The 13128-nt window shown below is 42.0% G+C and overlaps 1 non-coding gene across 1 annotated transcript; it reads left to right on the top strand.

Moving 5' to 3' along the window:
* The first annotated feature begins 1082 nt into the window (after positions 1-1082).
* LOC123459099 lies at positions 1083-1287 on the top strand. The gene has a single exon (XR_006636015.1). It is a non-coding gene; the product is annotated as a small nucleolar RNA SNORA73 family (small nucleolar RNA).
* The last annotated feature ends 11841 nt before the right edge of the window (positions 1288-13128 follow it).

The raw sequence follows: 13128 nt of genomic DNA, 5'->3' as shown, positions 1-13128 counted from the left end.
CTTGTTCACCAAGTCTCTCTTGATTTCATCAAGAGGTCATGTTGAATGACGGGCCCACACCATTCAGGTTTGGGCACAGTATGCCGCTTGCACAATGACCAGATGAACCCATGGTTCCTTTCAGAGAATGTATGCTGTCATTGAGCACCCCGTGACTGTCCTAGCTAGATGACTTCAAGCAGGTTGCTTCATCTCTCATTTCTTTGTAAAGTGGCAATAACCCTTGCTTTTTTGGTGGGGTGGTGGTGGCGGTGGTTTTGAGGTGGGGTCTTGTACTAGCCCAGGCTGACCTGGAATGAGTTCACTCTGTAGTCTGAGAATGGCCTCAAACTCACCTTAATTCCTCCTACCTCTACCTCCCGAGTGTGCTGGGATTAAATGTGTGCACCACCAAACTTGGCCTTGGTTTTCTTTTCTTTCTTTTCTCTTCTTTCTTTCCTTCCTTCTTTCTTTCTTTCTTTCTTTCTTTCTTTCTTTCTTTCTTTCTTTCTTTCTTTCTTTCTTTCTTTCTTTCTTTTTTTTTTTGAGTTAGGGTTTCACTAGTCCAGGCTGACCTGGAATTCACTCTGTAGTCTCAGGGTGGCCTCGAGCTCATGGTGATCCTCCTACCTCTGCCTCCTGAGTGCTGGGATTAAAGGCGTGCGCCACCATGGCTGGTTATTGGTTGTTTTCTTTATTCCTGTTGTTTTAAAGATCTGAATTGTTAGTGTTTTGCTAGTACAATGCCATTCATTTGTTACCTAAAATAATTTGAAATATGAATTATTCAATGTACACTCAAGAGACTGAGGTAGGAAGATTTCAGTGAGTTTAGGCCAGCCTGGTTTACAGAGTGAAATCTTCTCTATAAATAAATAAGCAAATAATATATATATATATATATATATATATATATATATATATATATATATATATATATATATATTGGTATTTCGAGGTAGGGTCTCTAGCTCAGGCTGACCTGGAATTCACTGTGAGTCTTGGGGTGGCCTCGAACTCCTACCTCTGCCTCCCGAGTGCTGGCATTAAAGGCATGCACCACCATGCCTGGTTAATAAATAAATTTTTTAGGGCTGGCTATTCCAATGTGAATATCCCCGGAGGCTGCTCTTCTCTGGGCTCTATCCAAGTGGTATAGGATAGCATATGGCTCTGCCCCATAGTGTACAGTCTCTTTCCACAACATCAGAGATGAAGCCAGACCTTGAGTCTGCACCTGGATATTACTACCGCTTCTCAGAGTCCTGTAGACCATGAGCCAGGAAACAAACCATGCAGGAAATAATGGATAACAAAAGAAGCCAGGTGAGGTGGTACACACCTTTAATCCCAGTGCTTTGGCTGAGATAGGAGGACTGCTGTGAGTTCAAGTCCAGTTTGTAGCTACAGAGTGAGTTTCAGGTTAGCCTAGGCTATCTTAAAAAAACAAACAAACAGGGGCTGGAGAGATGACTTAGCGGTTAAGCGCTTGCCTGTGAAGCCTAAGGACCCCAGTTCGAGGCTCGATTCCCTAGGACCCGCATTAGCCAGATGCACAAGGGGGCACATGCATCTGGAGTTCATTCGCAGTGGCTGGAGGCCCTGGCACATCCATTCTCTCTCTGTATTTCTCTCTCTCTCTCTCTCTGCCTCTTTCTCCCTCTGTCTGACACTCTCAAATAAATAAATAAAAATAAAACAAAATTAAAACAAACAAAGCCGGGCCAGGTGGTGCACGCCTTCAATCCCAGCACTAGGGAGGCAGAGGTAGGAAAATCACCATGAGTTCAAGGCCAGCCTGAGAATATATAGTGAATTCCAGGTCAGCCTGAGTTAGAGTGAAACCCTACCTTGAAAAACAAAACATAATAAAAACCAAACAAAAAAACCCACTGCAAACCCTCAAAATAAAATAATTAACATTTTATTTGCTGCCGTGTGTCCATGTGTATGGGCACACCAGGGTCTCTTGCAGCTCCAAATGAACTACAGATACTTGCAATACTTTTTGGTGTCTAGGTGCTTGACAACTGAACGTGGGCCATTAGGCTTTGCAAGCAAGCACCTTTAACCGCTGAGTCATTTCCCCAGCCCAAGGTCAACAGCATCTTACATTCAGTTTACATAAAAGACGTGCTGCTGACAGCCATGGTGGCACACTCCTGTAATTTTAGCACTTGAGAGGTGGAGGCAGGATTAGGACTTCAAGGTCAGCTGCAGGTAATTTTGTAGGCCAAAATCAGAAATGCCTGAGAAATATTCAGTGAGCTATACTGAAGCACCTGAAGCGTATCCACTGTGGCCATTGGAATGATCCTGAACTTTGGTCGCACATTCATTTATTTGAGACAGAATCTCATATAGGTTAGGCTGGCCTCAAACTCTCCTAAGTAGCCTAGAAAAACCTTGAACTCCTGAGCCTCCTGATTCTACCTCCTGAGTGCTGCATAGGCACACACCATCATGTCCAGTGGTGCTGGTGCTGGGATTGAACCCCAGAAATGCTCTACCTCTGAACCCTATCTCCAGCTGGTTTTTTTTTAATAATTTTTTAAAAAATTATTTATTTATTTATTTGAGAGCGACAGACACCGAGAGAAAGACAGATAGAGGGAGAGAGAGAGAATGGGCGCGCCAGGGCTTCCAGCCTCTGCAAACGAACTCCAGACGCGTGTGCCCCCTTGTGCATCTGGCTAACGTGGGACCTGGGGAACCGAGCCTCGAACCGGGGTCCTTAGGCATCACAGGCAAGCGCTTAACCGCTAAGCCATCTCTCCAGCCCCCACTAGTTGTTTTTTATTTTTATTAAGGTTAGGTCTTGCCGGCCCAGGTTAGCCTCCAAACGTTAATGTTCCTACCTCAGTAGTCTTGAGTGTTAGGATTACAAATGTGCCTCACTATACCACATTTGACTCAATCTTGTCTCTTTCTTTCTTTTTTTCTTTTTTCAAGATATGGTTTCACTCTAGTCCAGGTGACCATGACCTGAAACACACTCGATAGTCCCAGGCTGGCCTCGAACTCACCGTGATCTTCCTACCTTTGCCTCCCGAGTGCTGGGATTAGAGGGTTGTGCCACCATTGTCTTTCTTTCTTTTTTCTTTCTTTCTTTTTTTAATATTATTTAAGCCAGGCATGGTGGTGTACGTCTTTAATCCCAGCACTCGGGAGGCAGAGGTAGGAGGATCATTGTGAGTTCGAGGCCAGCCTGAGACTACATAGTGAATTCCAGGTCAGCCTGGGTTAGAGTGAGACCCTACCACAAAAAATCCAAAAATATATAAAAATCAAATATTTAAAAAAAGTATTTATTTATTTGCAAGCAGCTACAGACAGACAGAGAGAATGGGCACACCATGGCCTCCAGCTGGTGTAAACAAACTCCAGATGCATACGTCATAACCACTGACACATTCTGCAGTCCCCCGCTTTTAAATTTTGTTTTGTTTTGTTTTGTTTGAGATAGGGTCTCGCTCTAGCCCAGGCTGACCTGGGGTTCACTATGTAGTCTCAGGCTGGCCTCGAACTCATGGCGACACTGTTATCTCTGCCTCTCAAGTGCTGGGATTAAAGGAGTGTACCACCATGCCTGGCTCCCTTTTACATATTTCTATTTATGTATGTATTTGCAAGGTAGATAGATAGATAGAGAGAATGTGAGCATCAGGGCCCCCAGCCACTACAAACTCCAGATATATGTGCCACTGTGTATCTAGCTTTATGTGGGTACTGGGGAATTGAACTGGGGGGTTAGGCTTTGCAGGCAAGTGCTTAAACTACTGAGCCATCCGTCCAGATCCTCCACTGTTTTTTTTTTGAGGTAGGGTCTTGATACAGCCCAGACTGACCTGGAATTCACTACATAATCTCAGGCTGGCATCAAACCCACAGCGATCCTCCTACCTCTGTCTCCCAAGTGCTGGAATTAAAGGCATGTGCCACCATGCCCAGCCAAATGAACTCCAGATTCACGTGCCACTTTGTGTATCTGATTTATGTGGGTACTGGAGAATTAAACGTAGTTTCTAGGCTCTGCAGGCAGGTGCCTTAATCACTGAACCATCCCTCCAGCTTCCCTTCCTTCCTTCCCTTCCTTCCTTCCTCTTTATTCCCTTCCTTCCTTCCGTCCCTCCCACTTTCCCTCCCTCCCTCCTTCCCTCTCTCCTTTCTTTCTCTCCTTCCTCCCTCCCTCCCTTCTTTTTCCTCCCTTCCTTCCTTCCTTCCTTCCTTCCTTCCTGCCTGCCTGCCTGCCTGCCTGCCTGCCTGCCTGCCTTCCTTCCTTCCTTCCTTCTTCCTTCCTTTCTATTTCTTTTTGTTTTTGGAGGTAGGGTTTCACTGTAAGCCAGGCTGACCTGAAATTCACTACATAGTTTCAGGTTGGCTTTGAATTCACAGTGATCCTCCTGCCTCTGCTGCAAAGGTGTGCACTGCCACACCTGGATTCTTTCTCTTTTTTGGAGACAAGGTCTCATGTAACTTATAGCTCAGGTTGGTCTCAGGCTATGTAGACAAGGATGGCCTTGAACTCCTGATTCTCCTGTCTCTACCTCTGGTGTTCTGGGATTAGTTGTACATCTCTATTGCCTGGCCTGTCCCAGACTTTTTTTTTTTTTTTGAGAGAGAGAGAGAGAGAGAGAGAGAGAGAGAGAGAGAGAGAGAGAGAGAGAGAGAATTGGCTTGCCAGGGCCTCAGCCTCTGCAATTGGACTCCAGATGCTTGCGCCACCTAGTGGGCATATGCAACCTTGTGCTTGCATCACCTTTGTGTGTCTGGCTAACATGGGATCTGGAGACTTGAACATGGGTCCTTAGGCTTTCGCAGGCAAGTGCCTTAATCATTAAGCTATCTCTTCAGCTCCAGACATTTTTTTCTTAGCCAGTGTGTGTGTATGGGCACCCCAGGATTATTGCTGCTACAAACACCAGACACTTGGGCCATTTTTGTGTACAGCTTAAGTGTGTGGCTTGGGAATTGAACCCAGTCCAGTAGGTTTTGCAAGTAAGCACCTTTAACAGCTGAGCCGTCTCCTGAGCCCCCCACTTTTTAAAAATATTTCATTTGAAATCCCAGCACTTGGGAGGCAGAGGTAGGAGAATTGCTGTGAGTTCAAGGTCACCTTGAAACTACACAGTGAATTCAAGGTCAGTAGGGCTAGAGTGAAACCCTACCTCCATAAGCAAATAATTACAACAAAAAAAAATTCATTTGAAGGCTGGAGAGATGGCTTAGCAGTTACGGCACTTGCTGGTGAAGCCTAAGGACCCGGGTTCAATTCTCCAGTACCCACGTAAAGCTAACAGTGGCACATCCATCTGGAGTTGGTTTGCAGTGGCTGGAGGTCCTGGCGCACCCATTCACACTATGTCTTTCTCTCTCTCTGCCTCTCTTGCATAAATAAATAAATAAATAAGTAAGTAAATTTGAGAGAGAGAGGGAGAGAACTCCAGGCACATGCACACACCATCTTGTGCATCTGGATTTATGTGGGTACTGGGGCATTGAACCTGGGTCCTTGGGCTTTGCAGGCAAGTGCCTTAACCACTAAGGTATTTCTTCAGCTTCCCAAGTCCCCTATTTTTTTTTGAGGTAGGGTCTCACTGTAGCCCAGGCTGCCCTAGAATTCACTATGTAGTCTCAGGTTTCCCACATAACTCACAGTGATCCTCCTAACGGTGCCTCCCAAGTGCTGGGATTAAAGGCGTGTGCCACCACACCCAGCCCCCCCTTTATTTTTTCTGAGTTAGGTTCTCACGATAGCTCAGGCTGACCTGGAATTCACTATGTACTCTCAGGGTGGCCTCGAACTCTTGGCAATCCTCCCACCTCTGCCTCCTGAGTCTGGGATTAAAGGCGTGTGTCACCATGTCTGGTTCCATTTTTTATTTTAGACATCTTCTATAATTATAGACAATAAACCATGATAATTCCCTCCCCCACACTCTTCCCTTCAAAACTCCATTCTCCATCATATCCCCTCCCCCTCTAACCAATCTCTCTTTTGTTTTGATGTCATCATCTTTTCTTTTATTTTGTTGTCATCATCTTTTCTTCCTATTATGATGGCCTTGTGTAGGTAGTGCCAGCCATTGAGAGGTCAAGGATATCCAGGCCATTTTGTGTAAGGAGTCCTACCCTTCCTTTGGCTCTTACATTCTTTCCACCACCTCTTCCACAATGGACCCTGAGCCTTGGAAGGTGTGATAGAGATGTATCAGTGCTGGGCACTCCTCTGTCACTTCTCAGTACTATGGTTCCTTTTGAGTCATTCCAGAGGTCACCACCATCTGAAAAGAGAAGCTTCTCTAACCAAAAGTGAGAGTAGCATTAATATATGGCTATGAATGTTAAGAGAAGTGCTTACCAGACAGTTTAGGGAGTGTAATATATGCATTTAAACCAGACACCAGCAGACATTATACCCTTAGGGCTCATGACTTTCCTTGTCATAGGTTTTCAGTATCAGGGATATATTCCCTCCCATGGAGCTAGCCTCCAGTCCAACTATAGAGCAGTTGTTTTCCCCCGTAACAGACATGCCACTATTATACCTGTTGGCTCATTTGGCCTGGTTTGCAGTGTCCACTGTTGTTTATCTCCACTAATGACTTCTCTATCTCCCATTGAGCAGCATGCAGCATAGTTTTTTTCCAGCTTTATGTCAGCTGGTCTACAGGGAGGAGGTTTTCGGCTCTGATTTAGCAGGACTTCTCAGTGACCTTGCACCGCTGGCATGCGGAGTCTTCAGCAGTAGGGTCTTTCCATCTATTCCTGGTGGGAAGCCAAACGCCTCAGCAATGGCTTGTAATGCTTTGGGGTCATCAGGACCTCCCTGGCCAACAACTCAGTGGAAGGTATCCCATCCTTGACAATGAAATTTTTCTAGTAACAATCTATGGTTTCTGGGTGCACTATTGTCCCAAAATGTAGGTTTCCATATGACTTATTCATACCTTCTTAGGTTTTGATTAACCTTCCCCCTGCCCTTCTTTTACCCAATCCATTCCTCTGACCTCAATTAGGCCTTTCCATCCTTAGTAATCTGTTCTTCTACTTACATATAAATAGTACCATCCCCTTAAGTCCTCCCTTCTCCTTCCTTCTTTATACCTGCTTTCTAGCTTACTGGCCTCTACTTCTGAGTTTTATTCCAACTCACATACAAGTCCAAAAATTTTCAGCTAGGATCCACATATGACAGAGAACATGTGACATTTGGCTTTCTGAGCCTGGGTTACCTCACTAAGTATAATCCTTTCTAGATCCATCCATTTCCCTGAACATTTCATTTTTTTTTTTTTTTTCGAGGTAGGGTCTCACTCTAGCTCAAGCTGACTTGGAATTCACTATGTAGTCTCAGGGTGGCCTTGAACTCATGGTGATCCTCCTACCTTTGCCTCCTGAGTGCTGGGATTAAAGGTGTGCACCACCACGCCTGGCTCATAATTTCATTTTTTTAAAACCACTGAATAGAACTCCATTATATAAATATGCCATATCTTCATTATCCACTCGTTAGTTGAGGGACATCTAGGCTGATTCCATTTCCTAGCTATTGTGAATAGAGCAGCAATAAACATGGTTGAGCAAGTATCTCTAAGGTAGTGAGATGCGTCCTTAGGATATATGTCTAGGAGTGCTATAGCTGGATCATATGGTAGATCTGTTTATAGCTGTCTCAGGAACCTCCACACTGATTTCCACAATGGCTGTGCCAGATTACATCCATACCAACAGTGTAGAAGGATTCTTTTTTCTGCATCCTCGCCAGCATTTGTTGTCATACATTTTCTTCAAAATAGCCATTCTGGGCTAGAGAAGATGGCTTAGCGGTTAAGGCAATCACCTGCAAAGCCAAAGGACTCTGGTTCAATTCCCCAACACCCACATAAGCCAGATGCACAAGGTGGCGCATGCATCTGCAGTTTGTTTGCAATGGCTGGAGGCCCTGGCATGCCCATTCTCTCTCTCTCTCTTCCTCTCAAATAAATAAATAAAAATTTTAAAAAAATAGCCATTCTGACAGGAGTGAGATAGAATCCCAAAGTAGTTTTAAGTTGCATTTTCCTGATGGCTAAGGATGTAGAACATTTTTTAGATGTTTATAAGCCATCTGTATTAAAAAAAAATATTTATTTGAGAGTGACAGAGAGAGAAAGAGGCAAATAGAGAGAGAGGGAGAATGGGTGTGCCAGGGCCTCCAGCCACTGCAAATGAACTCCAGATGTGTGCACCCCCTTGTACATCTGGCTAACGTGGATCCTGGGGAATTGAGCCTTGAACCAGGGTTCTTAGATTTCATTGGCAAGCGCTTAACCGCTAAGCCATCTCTCCAGCCCTATTATTTTCTTTTGAGAAGTCATTGCCTATGCCAATATGTTGAAGTTTCCCTTACTTTTTCTTTTAGCAGTTTCAGAATTTCAGGTCTGGTATTAAAATCTTTGATCCATTTGGACTTCTTATTTATTTATTTATTATTTTTTATTTTTGTCGTCAGTGAATACAGTCATGTTGGTACCATTGTTAGCCTCCTCCCTGTCCTTCCCCCTTCATAGGGACCCTCCTTGTTGGGGTATATGGATCATGCATTGTAGGGTTAGCCTTCAGTTTGGGGTAGGAGGAAATGTCTCTGCGTGTCATAACCCAATGTGTGGCTCTGACATTCTTTCTGGCCCCTGTTCCGCAAATTTCCCTGAGCCATGTTGGGTTCATATTAGGTCTGCTTCAGTGTTGAGATCTTGGGGGCCTCTGTGTTTCTGGATATCTGGTTTGGTAGGAGTTGATTGTTCTCTGTGTCTATCTCCTTCACCATTGTGCTGGTTCCCGGTTCAGCAAGAAAACAGAACTCTTGCATGTTTCCCCAATTATTCTTAGTTTCAGCTGAGGCCCTTTTGAGGTATGATGGGGTGGTTCTCTCCTTAGCATCTGTGTCTATCTAAAAAAGAGAAACAGATTCTCCAACAGAGAGTAAAATTAGCATGAAGGTAATGTGATAAGCATTTAGAGAGAGTTTAATGGAGAATGGGCTCATTTTTGGATATGGTTCTGACTTGTTTCCCAGCTCCAGCTATGGGTTCCATTCCACTGAGCAGATCAGTTAGTCAAATTGAGAGCAGTTGGTTCCCCACTATGGCTATGTGCCACTATTGTACTTGTATGAGTATCACGTCAGGTTGTGGACTTAATTCTTGTTCATGGAGAGAGATAAGGATCAATTTTCATCCATCTATACATAGATATCCAGTTTTCCCAGCACCATTTGTTGAAGAGGCTGTCTTTTCTGCAATGATTTTTTTTGTTTTGTTTTGTTTTTTGCATTTTTGTCAAAGATCAGGTGGCTGTAGCTGCCCGGACTTACACCTGGGTCCTCTATTCTGTTCCATTGATCTACGTGTCTGTTTTTGTACCAGTACCATGCTGTTTTTGTTATGACTCTGCAATATAGGTTAAAATCAGGTATGGTGATATCACTTGCCTTATTTTTGTTGCTCAAAATTGTTTTAGATATTTGAGAGTTTTTGTGCTTCCAAACAAAGTTTTGGATTTCTTTTCTTGTTTTAAATATTTTATCTACTTATTGTTCATTTATTTATTTGAGAGAGGGAGAGAGAGAGAGAGAGAGAGAATGGGTGCACCAGGGCCTCCAGCCAATGCAAATGAACTCCAGATGCCTGCACCCATTTGTGCAGCTGGCTTACGTGGGTCCTGGGGAATTAAACTGGATCCTTTGGCTTTGCAGGTAAGCATCTTAACTGCTAAGCCATTGGATTGTTTTCTTCTATTTCCACAAAGAATGCCATTGGAATTTTGATGGGAATTGCATTAAAGGTATAGAATGCTTTTGGTAAGATTGACATTTTCACAAAATAATTCTCCCAATCCAAGAACATAGGAAGTCATTCTCTTTCCTATTGTCTTCTGCAATTTCTGTCTTGAGTGCTTGAAAGTTTTTATTTTAGAGATCCTTTATTTCCTTGGTTAGGCTTATTCCAAGGTACTTTTTTTTTTTAAAGGCAGTTTTAAATGGAAGTGATTCCATGATTTCATCCTCAACATGTTTGTTGTTAGTATATAGAAAGGCTGTTTATTTTGTATCCTGCTACGTTGCTAAAAGTGTTTATCAACTTTAACAGTTTGCTGGTAGAGTTTTTAGGGTCCTTTATGTATAGAATCATATAATCTGCAAATAATGATAATTTCATCTCTTCCTTTCCAATTTGCATCCCTTTTATGTTTGTCTCTTGCCTTATTGCTATAGCTAGGACTTCCAGTACTATATTAAAGTGGAAACAGTGGACACCCTTGTCTTGTTCCCAATTTTAGTGGAAAAGTTTTTCCCCATTTAGTAATATATTGGCTATAGGTTTGTCATAAACACCTTGATTATGTTGAGATATGTGTCTTCTACTCCCAGTTTCTGTAGGACTTTTATCATGAAGGAATGTTGGATTTTGTCAAATGCCTTTTCTGCAGCTATTGAGATGATCATGTGATTTTTGCCCTTCAGTCCATATATATAGTGTATTACATTTACCAATTTATGTATGTTGAACCATCCCTGCATCTCTGATGGGTGAATTTTTGATATATTCATATATATATATATTTTTTTTTTCTTTTTAAATATATCCTCTGTAGGTTGCCTCTTTGCTCTGTTCATAGTGTCCTTTGCTGCACAAAAGCTTTGTAATTTCATGAGCTCCCAGTGGCTGATTCATGGTTTGATTTCCTGAGCAACTGGGGTTATATTCAGAAAGTCTTTGCTAAGACCAATAGGTTGAAGGGTTTCTCCTACTTTTTCCTCTAGCACCTTCAGAGTTTCAGGTCTGATATTAAGATCTTTGATACATTTAGCCTTAATTCTTTTTTTTTAAATAAAGTTTTTTTTAAAATGATTTATTTATTTATTTGAGAGGGAGGGAGGAAGAGTGATACCACCAGCCTTATTTTTGTTGCTCAATTTTGTTTTATATATTTGAGGTTTTTTGTACTTCCAAATGAATTTTTAGATTTTTTTCTATTTCCATGAAGAATGTCATTGGAATTTTGATGAGAATTGCATTAAATGTATAGATTGCTTTTGATAAGATTGACATTTTCTCTTTCTTTTTCTTCTTGTTGTTATTATTATTATTATTATTATTATTCTTTTGAGGTAGGGTTTCACTCTACTCTAGGATGACCTGGAATTCACTATGTAGTCTCAGGGTGGCCTCGAACTCACCGTGATCCTCCTACCTCTGTCTTTCAAGTGCTGGGATTAAAGGTGTGCACCACTACTCCCAGTTTAAGATTGACATTTTCACAATGTTGATTCTTCCAATCCAAGAATAAGAGATGTCTTTCTGGTTCCTTGTGTCTTCTGCAATTTCTGACTTGAGTATTTGAAAGTTTTCATTGTAGACATCCTTCACTTCCTTGGTTAGGTTTATTCCAAGGCACTTTTTTTTTTGGGTGGGGGATTGTGAATGGAAGTGATTCCATGATTTCATCCTCAGCATGTTTGTTGTTCGCATATAGGAAGGCTACTGTTTTCTGTGCATTTATTTTGTAGCCGTACATGGCTATAAGTGTTTATCAGCTCTAATAATTTGCTGGTAGAGTCTTTAGGGTCCTTTATGTATAGAATCTTATCTGCAAATAATGATAACTTGGTCTCTTCCTTTCCAATTTGTATCCCTTTTATGTGTGTCTCTTGCCTTATTGCTATGGCTATGACTCCCAGTACTATATTAAATAAAAGTGGGGACAGTGGACACCCTTGTCTTGTTCCTGACTTTAGTGGAAAAGCTTCAAGTTGTTTTCCATTTAGTATTATGTTGGCTGTAGGTTTGTCATAAATAGCCTTTATTGTATTGAGATATGTTCCTTCTATTCCCAGTCTCTGTAGGACTTTTACCATGTAAAGATGTTGGATTTTGTCAAATGCTTTTTCTGCATCTAATGAGATGATCATGTGATTTTTGTCCTTCAGATAATTTATATAGTGTATTACATTTATTGATTTGCATATGTTGAACCATCCTGAATCTCTGGGGTAAAGCCTACTTGGTCAGGGTGAATGATCTTTCTGATATAATCTTGTATTCTGTTTGCCAATATTTTGTTCAGAATTTTTACATCTATGCTCATGAGGGAGATTTGTCTGTAATTTACTTTTTTTGTTCTATCTTTGCCTGGTTTTGGTATCAGGGTGATGCTGGCTTCATAGAAGGAGTTTGGTAGGATTTCTTCTTTTTGTTTTATGGAAAAGTATAAGAAGCACTGGTGTTAGTTCTTCCATGAAGGTCTGGTAAAATTCACTAGTGAATCCATCTGTGCCTGGATGTTTTTCTTTTAGTTGGGACATTTTTTTTTTTTTTTATAACTGCTTAGATCTCCATACTTGTTATAGGTCTGTTTAAATGGTTAATCTCATCTTGATTCAATTTTTGGTAGGTCATACAAATCAATGACACCATCCATTTCTTTCAGATTTTCAAACTTAGTGGAATATATATTCTTATAGTATGTCCCTATGATTTTTTGAATTTCTCTGGTATCTGTTGTGATGGTGTCATTTTCATCTCTAATTTTATTAATTTGTGTCTCTTCTCTCTTTCTTTTTTTTTTTTAATTATTTATTTATTTATTTGAGAGCGACAGACACAGAGAGAAAGACAGATAGAGGGAGAGAGAGAGAATGGGTGCGCCAGGGCTTCCAGCCTCTGCAAACGAACTCCAGACGCGTGTGCCCCCTTGTGCATCTGGCTAACGTGGGACCTGGGGAACCAAGCCTCGAACCGGGGTCCTTAGGCTTCACAGGCAAGCGCTTAACCGCTAAGTCATCTCTCCAGCCCTCTTCTCTCTTTCTTTTGGTCAGATTTGTTAAGGGTTTATCAATCTTGTTTATCCTTTCTCTCTTTTTTCTTTTCAAGGTAGGGGCTCACTCTGGCCCAGGCTGACCTGGAATTCACTATGTAGTCTCAGGGTGGCCTTGAACTCACGGCGATCCTCCTACCTCTGCCTCCCAAGTGCCGGGATTAAAGGCGTGCATCACCACACCTGGCTAATGTTAAGATTTTTGCATCTTGAGTTAATTTGATGCTTGGGTTTTCTAATTATCTACAGTGTTCTTAGTCATGTAATCCAAGTTTCTATACCTTCAGGGCA

The sequence above is a fragment of the Jaculus jaculus genome, chromosome 2 (genome assembly GCF_020740685.1).
Source record: "Jaculus jaculus isolate mJacJac1 chromosome 2, mJacJac1.mat.Y.cur, whole genome shotgun sequence".
NCBI classification, from domain to species: Eukaryota; Metazoa; Chordata; class Mammalia; order Rodentia; family Dipodidae; genus Jaculus; species Jaculus jaculus.
Note: the sequence above shows the minus strand (reverse complement) of the source record. Positions and strands in the feature narration are given on the sequence as shown.